Source organism: Heptranchias perlo, chromosome 8, assembly GCF_035084215.1.
Source record: "Heptranchias perlo isolate sHepPer1 chromosome 8, sHepPer1.hap1, whole genome shotgun sequence".
Classification (NCBI taxonomy): Eukaryota; Metazoa; Chordata; class Chondrichthyes; order Hexanchiformes; family Hexanchidae; genus Heptranchias; species Heptranchias perlo.
In genome coordinates this window covers 75,274,828-75,287,619 of record NC_090332.1, presented here as the reverse complement: position 1 = coordinate 75,287,619, position 12,792 = coordinate 75,274,828, and the positions used below count along the sequence as shown (strand labels likewise).

At 44.3% G+C, this 12,792-nt stretch overlaps 1 protein-coding gene across 2 annotated transcripts in view; it reads right to left on the bottom strand.

The window, feature by feature from the left end:
- usta (uronyl 2-sulfotransferase a) overlaps positions 1–12,792 on the bottom strand; it is a 97,935-nt gene that overhangs the window by 7,431 nt on the left and 77,712 nt on the right. Inside the window, exon 10 of one of the 2 annotated variants that reach the window (XR_010963711.1) lies at positions 12,404–12,666. The exons of the other annotated variant lie outside the window; for it this stretch is intronic. The gene's annotated coding sequence lies outside the window, so the exon portion shown is untranslated. Of the gene's footprint in view, positions 1–12,403; positions 12,667–12,792 lie in introns of those variants that run through there. 2 annotated transcript variants of the gene reach the window in all.

The following is a 12,792-nucleotide window of genomic DNA, read 5'->3' as shown; positions in this document are numbered from 1 at the left end:
ATTGACCGGTCCAAATGATATTAACATTTACACTACCAACCCCCTAATAGGATATGTATAAGCTATTGAGTGAAAGAGTTAACGTCTTCTTGCCATGGTCAAACAGGATGTCAGACCATAATATCATGAACTATCATTTCTTTATTAACAGGACAGCATGATTAGCAGCATCTTTTAATGTTAAAACAGTAAGACTACGCAGGTATTGAGGTATTTATTATTAACTGACACGATAATAACTGAGGTGACAAAAGCAGTCCGAGGGTATCGCTATATCTCAGCTTCAGCTGGGCTCTACTAATTACAAGTTGATATTCTTCTCAATGTAATGTCTCTGACATAAAGCCATCAAGGTTAGTTTAGACCAGACACTGTATAGCTGACAAGCTAACAGATTTGAATAATATTAAGAGTAGTTCCTTCAGCTTACTGTTGATGAGCCTACAGATTTAGCAAAGATTTCAGGAGCTTATACAATTATGTCTTTCTGATTTGGCGCTGGAGAGTTAGTTGTCTTGCTTCCCTCTGGAATGCTTGGGATTGTTCCTCGGACGTTGGCCCAATGAATCTTAAGTTTTTCATCATAGTCTTCCTCCCTCCCTCTGATGTTTGTTCTCTTGGTACAACCAGCCTTGCTCCTGTTCGCAGGAACTTTTACAGGCAAGTGGTGCACTGAATTATCTGCCTATTGCTGGCTAATGGCAACATCGGAACAGCAGTAGGCCATTCAGCCCCTCAGGACTGTTTCGTCACTCAATTAGATCATGGCTGATCTGTACTTAACAATCAAAAGCTTGGACACACACATCTTCAAAATCAAATCTCTGATGCAACAGATGCATGGCCACTTACTGGCACCTAGGTTGGGCTGCAGGTTGGTCACTATTGCTCCTTCAATGTGATCTCCTTCAACTGGAAGAGGGTTCAGAGATCACAAACTATTGACTGCATTGCATCATTGCATTTAACAGTACCTGGTGAGTCAGAAAAGGTGAAACCACAGGCTTCAAATCTGGGAGCAGTTCCACCCATCTCTTCTGACTTGTCCCCTTTCTCTCTCACTCCCACACAACACAGACATCACATGCAGTATCTTACAATGCAAGCTCTGTTTGAAGGCGTGTCTTGGAGCCAATATTTTGTTCCCATCACTGTAGGCCCGAAAGAGCAACCAGTGACCTAGAACAACTTCGCACCTCACAACACCCTGCATCTCTTATCAACATCTGCAAATACCAGCACAGCCACACACAAGATAAAGGGTGCATTCAGTGAGGACCAGGTGACTCATAGTGCAGAGGTAAGGAGGGTACTGGGCGACTCATGGTGCACAGGTGAGGAGGGAACTGAATGAGTCACAGTGCACAGGTGAGGAGGGTACTGGACGAGTCGTGGTGCACAGGAGAACCGAATGCAGGATGCCATGGTGCACAGGTGAGGAGGGTACTAGGTGAGTCATGGTACACAGCTAAGTGGAAGCACCGAATAAGTCATGATGCACAGGTGAGGAAGTTACGAGGTGCGTCATAATATACAGGTGAGCAGGAGCAGAGCGACTCATGGTGGTGCACAGGTGAGGAGGGTACTGGATGAGGCACAATGCACAGGTAAGGAGGGTATGAGGTGAGTCATGATGCACAGGAGCAGCTAACACAGGGTGCCTTAGTACCCAGAGGTAAGGGTAAGTCACAGTGCACAGATGAGGAGGGTAATAGGCGAGTCATATTGCACAGGTAAGTAGACGTACCAAATGAGTCATGGTGCCGAGGTAAGTCACAGTGCACAGGTGGTCAGGGTACTGGGTGGGTCGTTGTGCACAGGTGAGGAGGATACTGGGTGGGTCACAGTGTACAGGTGAGGAGGGTACTGGGTGGGTCACAGGGTACTGGGTGGGTCACAGTGCACAGGTGAGGAGGGTACTGGGTGGGTCACAGGGTACAGGTGAGGAGGGTACTGGGTGGGTCACAGTGCACAGGTGAGGAGGGTACTGGGTGGGTCACAGTGCACAGGTGAGGAGGGTACTGGGTGGGTCACAGTGCACAGGTGAGGAGGGTACTGGGTGGGTCACAGTGCACAGGTGAGGAGGGTACTGGGTGGGTCACAGTGCACAGGTGAGGAGGGTACTGGGTGGGTCACAGTGCACAGGTGAGGAGGGTACTGGGTGGGTCACAGTGCACAGGTGAGGAGGGTACTGGGTGGGTCACAGTGCACAGGTGAGGAGGGTACTGGGTGGGTCACAGTGCACAGGTGAGGAGGGTACTGGGTGGGTCACAGTGCACAGGTGAGGAGGGTACTGGGTGGGTCACAGTGCACAGGTGAGGAGGGTACTGGGTGGGTCACAGTGCACAGGTGAGGAGGGTACTGGGTGGGTCACAGTGCACAGGTGAGGAGGGTACTGGGTGGGTCACAGTGCACAGGTGAGGAGGGTACTGGGTGGGTCACAGTGCACAGGTGAGGAGGGTACTGGGTGGGTCACAGTGCACAGGTGAGGAGGGTACTGGGTGGGTCACAGTGCACAGGTGAGGAGGGTACTGGGTGGGTCACAGTGCACAGGTGAGGAGGGTACTGGGTGGGTCACAGTGCACAGGTGAGGAGGGTACTGGGTGGGTCACAGTGCACAGGTGAGGAGGGTACTGGGTGGGTCACAGTGCACAGGTGAGGAGGGTACTGGGTGGGTCACAGTGCACAGGTGAGGAGGGTACTGGGTGGGTCACAGTGCACAGGTGAGGAGGGTACTGGGTGGGTCACAGTGCACAGGTGAGGAGGGTACTGGGTGGGTCACAGTGCACAGGTGAGGAGGGTACTGGGTGGGTCACAGTGCACAGGTGAGGAGGGTACTGGGTGGGTCACAGTGCACAGATGAAGAGGAGCAAATGGCAGCAGCAGAAGAGCAGCAGCACGCTGAAGCCTGGTTGGCTACACAGCTGCCAAAAATAACCGCCTATACTTCGGGAAACCTAGCAGCAAGGTGAAATTCAGCAGCTGTATCACGGTGATGAAAGTACCGTGATAAGAACATAAGAAATAGGAGCAGGAGTAGGCCATTCGGCCCCTCGAGCCTGCTCCGCCATTCAATCAGATCAAGGCTGATCTTCGACCTCAACTCCACTTTCCCCATATAGAGTCCAAAAATCTATCCATCTCAGCCTTGAATATATTCAATGACTCAGCATCCACAGCTCTCTGGGGTAGAGAATTCCAAAGATTCACAACCCTCTACGTGAAGAAATTCCTCATCTCAGTCTTGAATGGCTGACCCCGTATCCTACGATTATGCCCCCTAGTTCTAGACTCTCTAGCTAGGGGAAACAATCTCTCAGCATCTACCCTGTCAAGCCCCCTCATAATGTTATATGTTCCAATGAGATTACCTCTCATTCTTCTAAACTCTAGAGAGTATAGGCCCATTCTACTCAACTTTTCTTCATAGGACAAACCTCTCAACCTAGGAATTAATCTAGTGAACCTTCATTGCACTGCTTCTAAAGCAAGTATATCCATCCTTATATTACGAGACCAAAACTGTACGCAGTACTCCAGGTGAGATCTCACCAATGCCCTGTACAACTGTAGTAAGACTTCCTTACTCTTGTACTCCAACCCCCTTGCAATAAAGGCCAACATGTCATTTGCCTTCCTAATTGCTTGCTGTACCTGAATACTAACTTTTTGTGTATGAGGACACCCAAGTCTCTCTGAACACCAACATTTAATAGTTTCTCACCATTTAAAAAATATTCTGTTTTTCTATTCTTCCTACCAAAGTGAATAACCTCACATTTCCCCACATTATGCTCCATCTGCCACCTTGTTGCCCACTCACTTAAACTGTCGATATCCCTTTGCAGACTCTTTGTGTCCTCCTCACAGCTTACTTTCCCACCTAGCTTTGTACTGTCAGCAAATTTGGATACATTTCACTCGGTCCCTTCATCCAAGTCATTAATATAAATTGTAAATAGCTGAGGCCCAAGCACCAATCCTTGTGGCACCCCTCTAGTTACAGCCTGCAAACCTGAGAACGTTTATCCATACTCTCTGTTTTCTGTCCTTTAACCAATCCTCTATCCATGCTAATATGTTACCCCCCAACCCCATGAGCCCTTACCTTGTGTAACAGCCTTTTATGTAGTACCTTATCGAATGCCTTTTGAAAATCAAAATATAGAACATCCAATGGTTCTCCTTTATCTACCCTGCTAGTTACATCCTCAAAAAACTCTAATAAATTTGTCAAACACGATTTCCCTTTCATAAAACCATGTTGACTCTGCCTAATCATATTATGATTTTCTAAGTGCCCTGTTACCACTTCCTTAATAATGGATTCCAGCATTTTCCCGACGTCTGATGTCAGGCTAACTGGCCTATAGTTTCTTGTTTTCTCTCTCCCTCCCTTCTTGAACAGCGTGGTAACATTTGCTACCTTCCAATCTACTGGCGCCGTTCCAGAATCTAGAGAATTTTGGAAGTTCATAACCAATGCATCCACTATCTCTGCAGCCACCTCTTTTCGAACCCTCTGATGTAGGTCATCAGGTCCAGGGGATTTGTCAGCTTTTAGTCCCATTAGTTTCTCCAGTACTTTTTCTTTAGTGATAATAATTGTTTTAAGTTCCTCACTCTCATTTACCCCTTGGTTCTCCATTATTTCTGGTATGCTTTTTGTGTCTTCTACTGTGAAGACAGATACAAAATATTTGTTTAACGCACCTGCCATTTCCTGATTCCCCATTATAATTTCTCCTGTCTCAGCCTCTGAGGGACCAATGTTTACTTTTGCTACTTTCTTTTCACATATTTGTAGAAGCTCTTACAATCAGTTTTTATATTTCTTGCTAGTTTACTTTCATATTCTATTTTCTCCCTTTTTATCAATTCTTTGGTCATCCTTTGGTTTCTAAAACTCTCCCAATCCCCAGGCTTATTACTCTTCTTGGCAACATTATAGGCCTCTTCTTTCAATCCAATACTCTCCTTAACTTCTTTAGTTAGCCACAGGTGGATCACTCTTCCCGTGGAGTTTTTATTTCTCAATGGAATGTATATTTGTTGAGAATATTGAATTATTTTTTCAAATCTTTGCCATTGCTTTTCAACTGTCAAACCCTTTAATTTAATTTCCCAATCTACCTTTGACAACTCACCCCTCATACCTATGTAATTGATTATATTTAAGTTTAAGACTCTAGTTACTTTCAAACTCAATGTGAAATTCTATCATATTATGATCGCTTTCCCCCAGAGGTTCTTTTACTGTGAGATTACTAATTAACCCTGTCTTATTACACAATACAAGATCTAAAATAGCCTGTTCCCTGGTTGCTTCCAGGACGTATTGCTCTAGGAAACTGTCTCGAATACATTCCATGAACTCGTCTTCCAACTACCTTTGCCAATTTGATTTGCCCAGTCTATATGCAGATTGAAGTCCCCCATGATTTCTGCATGACCTTTGTTACAAGCTCCTATTATTTCTTGATTAATACTCTGTCCAAATGTATAGCTACTATTAGGGGGCCTGTGAACTACTCCCACCAGTGTTTTCTGCCCCTTGTTATTTCTTATTTCCACCCATACTGATTCTACTTCCTGATCCTCTGAGCCAAGATCCTTTCTCACCACTGTCCTAACGTCATCCTGTATTATTCGGGCTACACCCCCTCCTTTTCCATTCTGTCTGTCTTTTTTAAATGTCATGTGCCCTGGAATATTTAGTTCCCAACCGTGGTCACTTTGCAACCTTGTCTCTGTAATGGCTATTAGGTCAAACCCATTTATCTCTATTTGTGCAATTAATTCATCTGTCTTGTTATGAATGCTCCGTGCATTCAGATAAAGAGCCTTTAATTTTGACCTTTTACCATTTGTTCCTGTTTTGACCTTACTTGTTGTTGCAATATTATTGGTAAACTCTCTGTCCCTTCCTGCCACACTCTGCTTATCATTACCCAAGTCACTACGCTGTTCTATTGTCTTAACTTTTCTCATTAGATTTCTAAATTTCCCCTCACCTGACCTCCCCCCTTTTAGTTTAAAGCCCTATCTGCAGCCCTAGTTATTCGATTTGCCAGGACGCTGGTCCCAGCCCGGTTTAAGTGGAGCCCGTTCCATGGGATCAGCTCCCTCTTTCGCCAGTACTGGTACCAGTGCCCCATGAATCGAAACCCCTTCCTCCCACGCCACTCTTTGAGCCACACATTTAACTCTCTGATCTGTTTGTCCCATTGCCAATTTGCACCTGGTTCAGGTAATAATCCAGAGATTATTACCTTTGAGATTCTGCTTATTTAGACCCTAGCTCCTCAAATTTTCTTAGCAGAACCTCATTCCTAGATCTACCGATGTCGTTGGTCCCTATGTGGACCATGACAACTGGATCCTTCCCCTCATGCTCCAAGTTCTTTTCTAGCCACGAGGAGATATCCTTAACCAGACTGATTCCAGGGATGGCAGGACTGACGTATGAGGAGAGATTGGGTCGACTAGGCCTATAGTCACTAGAGTTTAGAAGAATGAGAGGTGATCTCATTGATACATATAAAATTCTAACAGGACTAGACAGACTAGATGCAGGGAGGATGTTCCCAATGAATGGGGAATCCATAACCAGGGATCACAGTTTCAGGATACGGGGTATGCCATTTAGAACTGAGATGAGGAGAAATTTCTTCACTCAGAGGGTGGTGAACCTGTGGAATTCTCTACCACAGAAGGGAGTGGAGGCCAAGTCATTAAACATATTCAAGAAGGAGATAGATATATTTCTTAATGCTAAAGGGATCAAGGGATATGGGGAAAAAGCGGGAACAGGGTACTGAGTTAGACGATCAGCCATGATCATTTTGAATGGCGGAGCAGGCCCGAAGGGCCAAATGGCCTACTCTTGTTCCTATTTTCTATGATTAACCCTGGCACCGGGCAGGCAACACAGCCTTTGGGACTCTCGGTCGCAGCTGCAGAGAACATGATCCATCCCCCTGACTATACTGTCTCCTACCACTCCTACAGTACATATTACATAGAGTCTACAACACAGCAGCCCAACTGGTCTATGCCGGCGATTATGCTCCATACGAGCCTCTTCCCACCCTTCTGCATATAACCCTATCGGCATATCCTTCTATTCCTTTCCACCTCCTATGCTTATCTAGCTTCCCTTTAAATGCATCTATGCTATTCACCTCATCTACTCCTTGTGGTAGCGAGTTCCACATTCTTACCACTCTTGGGGAATTCAGCAGAAACTTCTTTACCCAATTGGATTTATTAGTGACTATCTTATATTTATGGCCCCTACTTTTGGTCTCCCCCACAAGTTTACACATCTTCTCCACATCTACCTTATCAAACCCCTTCATAATTTTAAAGAGCTGTATTAGGTCACCACTCAGCCTTCTCCTTTCAAGAGAAAAAAGCCCCAGCCTGTTCAGTCTTTCCTGAGAAATGAATTGAGTGTTTGATTTGCTTTTTTTATGGGCTTATTAACCTGTGTCACTACTTTTAGTGAATTGTGCATCTGTACCCCCTAGACCCCTTTTCTCCTCTACCCCATTTATACTTTTATTATCCAAGCAGCATGTAGCCTCCTTACTCTTCCTACCAAAAAATAACACCTCATACTTATCTATACTGAAATTAATTTGCCAATTACATGCCCATTCTGCAAGTTTATTAATGTCTTCTTGTACTTTTCTCACAGTCTTCCACAGTATTAACTATACTCCCTAATTTGGTGTCGTCAGCAAATTTTGAAATTGTACTTCTGATTCCCGAGTCCATATCATTAATGTAAATTGTGAACAACAGTGGTCCAAGCACCGATCTTTGTGGACCACCACTTCCCATTTCCCTACTCTCTGTTTTCTGTTCTGTAGACAGCTTTCTATCCATTCTGCTACTTGTCCCTTGACTTCACTTGTTCTGACCTTAGTCATGAGTCTACTCTGTGGCACCTTATCGAAGGCCTTTTGAAAATCCAATTATATTATATCTACTGCATTACCCTTGTCGCCTCTTCCTTTTACTTCTTCAAAGAATTCAGTAAGGTTGGTCAAGCATGACTTTCCCTTCTGAAATCCGTGCTGACTATTCTTTATTATATTTTCAGTTTCTCAATGTTTTTCTATTGCACCTTTGAGTAAAGATTCCATTATCTTTCCTACCACCGACGTTAAGCTAACTGGTCTACAGTTCCCTGGACTTGTTCTATCTCCCTTTATAAATATAGGAATTACATTAGCTGTCTGCCAGTCCTCTGGCACTATTCCCTTTTCTAATTAATTTTTTATATATGTAATAATGTCTCTGCTATCTCTTCCCTAGCTTCTTTTAGTATGTGTGGATGTAATTATCTGGACCAGGGCTTTATCCTCTCTAAGTTTGATTATCAATTATCTCCCCTTTTTCTCTTTTAAATGTCTTTATATCTTTTTTGATCTCTTCTAATGTCTTGTCCCCTTTGTTAGTCTCCCTGGTAAATACTGAGGCAAAATAACTATTCAATATTCTGCTATTTCGCTGTCATTACCTGTGAGTTTATCTTGTGCTACCCTTAGTGGCCCTATTCCTATCCTGATTTTTCTTTTGTTATTTATGTATCTGTAGAATACTCCACTATTTCTTTTTATGTTCCTTGATAATTTAATTTCATAGTTCCTCTTTGCTTTCCTAATTGTTTTTTTGACTTCTTTCCTAACCTCTTCGTATTCCTGTTTGTCATCCTGTCCTTTATTGTCTATGTACTTAGAGTATGCCTTTTTTTTAGTTTCAATTTTACCCGTATCTCTTTATTCATGTGTGGTGTTTCATTATTGGTTAGTTTGTTCTCGTTTTTTAGCTGTTTATATTTCTCCTGGGCTCTATTGATCACCTTTTAAAAAATATTTCCCACTGCTGTTCCATCTCTGTCATTTTTTTTTCCAGTTTACCTGCCCTAGTTCCATTCTCATCCTCTCAAAATTAGCTTTTTTCCAATATGTTACTTTGGTCTTTGTCTTTCTCAATCATTATTTTAATTATGTTATGATCGCTATTGCCTAGATGTTCCTCTATGCTTACATATCTTATCTGCTCTGGTTCATTTCCCATTACTTAATACAGCAGTGATTCCTCTCAAGTTGGACTTCATATGTACTGGGTAAGAAAGGAGTCCTGAAAACAATGTAAAAACTCCATTCCATTTTCCTCTTTCCCTACCTCTTCTTGCCAGTTTATCTGGGGGTAGTTGAAATCACCCATGATTATTATTCTGTCTTTTACTCATTTCATAGATTTGCTTACATATTTCTTCCTCCACTTCCCTTCCACTATTAGGTGGTCTGTAGAATACCTCCAACTGTGTCATCGATCCTTTCTTATCCATTATCTCAATCCATATGGATTCTGTTTCTATGTTAATGTTAGTTATGTCCCTTTTTTCTACTGTCATTATGTTATCTTTAATTGGTACAGCTACCCCCACCCCTTCTTCCATCCCTATCCTTTCTTAATACATTATATCCTACAGTATTTAACTGCCAGTCCTGCTCTTTATATAGCCATGTTTCAGTTGTCCCTACTACATCTGACTCCTCGCTATGAATTATTGTCTCCCCTTCCCCCATTTTGTTTCAGACGCTGTGCACGTTGCTGTACATGCAATTTAATTTGTTTTTATTAATTGTTCCACTCACTTTATTTTTAAGTCATTTTACATTTATGTTTTATAACTGTATCTGTTCCCTGACCATTTATGTTACTCTTATTCCTTATCTTGGTTTGCCCATTACTCTCATCTCCTATTTCTTTTATCTTCAGGCTTATGTAATTTTCACCAGATCCCGCCCCCCCCCCCCCCCCCACTCCCGGCTTACCAGTTTAAAGTCCTATCCACAGCCCTATTTATCCTTTCCACTAGGATTCTGGTCCCATTCCGGTTCAGGTGGAGCCCGTCCCAGCAGTACAGTTCATTCCTGTCCCAGTTCTGGTGCCATTGTCCCATGAAATGGAACCCCTTCTTCCCACACCAGTCTTTCAGCTATGCATTCACCTTCCTCATCTGCCTACTCCTATGCCAATTAGCAAGTGGCTCGGGTAGTAATCCCGAGATTACCACCTGTAAGCTCCTTTTTTTCAATTTAGCTCCTAATTTCTGATATTCTCTTAGTAGGACCTCCTTTCTTTTCTTTCCTATGTTATTGGTCTCAACATGGACCACAACAACTAGATCTTCCCGCTCCCGTTACAAGTTCATCTCCAGTTGCTCCGAGATATCGTTTATCCTTTCACCAGGTAGGCAGCACAACCTCCTGGACTCTCAGTCACGACTGCAGAGGATGCCATGTATCCCTCTAATTATCGAATCCCCTGACTACAACCTTTCTATTCTGTTCCTCCCCCCCAAGGACTGCCTCCTGCACCACGGTGCCATGGTTAGCATTCTGGCTGTCCACCCCGCAGCCTACATCCTTATCCTCACATGAAGGGGAGATAGCAGGGTATGGGGAACTAAGGGGAGGTAGGGAAGGAGGTCCCGCAGACACTGGTCCTATCCAACTGGTATGATATGCTTGCTACATGTCCACAAACACACACATACTGCAGTCCCTATACTGGCCTTGCTGACTGATGTCACCTGTTTTATACATTGGTTGATACTGCAGTCAATCCCACTGTTCACATGGAAAATAGAGGTGCTGGTGAACTTGACGAACAATGGCACTGCCATCTCTATGGTGCAGGTTGGCTCCATGTCTCCTTGCAGCAAATGGCACAGCTCTAGAGTCATAGAGTTATACAGCACGGATAGAGGCCCTTCGGCCCATCGTGTCCACGCCGGCCATCAGCCCTGTCTACTCTAATCCCATATTCCAGCATTTGGTCCGTAGCCTTATATGCTATGGCATTTCAAGTGCTCATCCAAATGCTTCTTGAATGTTGTGAGGGTTCCTGCCTCCACAACCCTTTCAGGCAGTGAGTTCCAGACTCCAACCACCCTCTGGGTGAAAAAGTTCTTTCTCAAATCCCCTCTAAACCTCCCGCCTTTTACCTTGAATCTATGTCCCCTTGTTATAGAACCCTCAACGAAGGGAAAAAGCTCCTTAGTATCCATCCTATCTGTGCCCCTCATAATTTTGTACACCTCAATCATGTCCCCCCTCAGCCTCCTCTGCTCCAAGGAAAACAAACCCAATCTTCCCAGTCTCTCTTCATAGCTGAAGCGCTCCAGCCCTGGTAACATCCTGGTGAATCTCCTCTGCACCCTCTCCAAAGCGATCACATCCTTCCTGTAGTGTGGCGACCAGAACTGCACACAGTACTCCAGCTGTGGCCTAACCAGTGTTTTATACAGCTCCATCATAACCTCCTTGCTCTTATATTCTATGCCTCGGCTAATAAAGGCAAGTATCCCATATGCCTTCTTTACCACCTTATCTACCTGTTCCGCCGCCTTCAGGGATCTGTGAACTTGCACACCAAGATCCCTCTGACCCTCTGTCTTGCCTCGGGTCCTCCCATTCATTGTGTATTCCCTTGCCTTGTTAGTCCCTCCAAAGTGCATCACCTCGCACTTTTCCGGGTTAAATTCCATTTGCCACTGTTCCGCCCATCTGACCAACCCATCTATATCGTCCTGCAGACTGAGGCTATCCTCCTCGCTATTTACCACCCTACCAATTTTTGTATCATCAGCGAACTTACTGATCATACCTTCTACATTCATATCCAAGTCATTAATGTAGACCACAAACAGCAAGGGACCCAGCACCGATCCATGTGGTACCTCACTGGCCACAGGCTTCCAGTCACAAAAACAACCTTCGACCATCACCCTCTGCCTTCTGCCACTAAGCCAGTTTTGTATCCAAAGTGCCAAGGCACCCTGAATTCCATGGGCTCGTACCTTCTTGACCAGTCTCCTGTGGGGGACTTTATCGAAGGCCTTACTGAAATCCATGTATAAGGATCTGTTACTGGATCCTTGCTGAACCACAGTCTGCAGAGGCAATTGTTCTGTCTCACTGATAGGTAGGTGTGCAGATACTGTTGACAACATAATACCAGCTGTGGGCAGTCCAGCACTGGTGCCTGCTGATGTTGGTGGCAAACCTTCTTTCATCTTGTACCACTTCAACCATGAACTACTGTATTTGGGGGTGCTTTAAAACCAACCTCCATCCTTAATTTTAACTTGATTTGATGAGCACCACTGGATTCTTCAGCTTTCACTCAGCAACCTGGTCATTCTCCATCTTGTATATGCTACAGGCAGCTTGCTGGTGATTTCTGCCAGAATCCCAATTGGAATCCCCTGCTCACTCATTCCAGACTGGTGGTGCCCATCCCACCAGCTGGAAAATCAAAAGTTCACTGGCTGATGCTCACAGAGAATTATGTATTTAATGCAAAATTTGTAACCTGGACTTGATACAAATCAAGAGTTGGAGAAACACATTCTCCGTTTTGAAAAGAGAAACCAGGGTGGGTTAAAGACTACAGTTCAGGCACCACCAGGGTTAAAAAGATTAAGAGTAGATAAATCAGAAGTAGTGATTATATGATTCCAAGCTTGGGTTTTCAAAGCCAGCAGATTGAAGAAGGAATGAACGTCTGAGAGAGGTCGGAAGTTCCATGGTTTTGAGGTCTTGAAAAAGGAGTTATTGTAGGAGATGGTGCGATGAATAGCTGATGAACCAAAGGAGGTGAAATTCAAGGCAACCATTATAATAGCACGACAGAAGTACAGCAACGTTACCAAAAAAAGTTCTAACTAACCCCAGAACACCGAAGCAACCTAGGTAATCTAAGCAG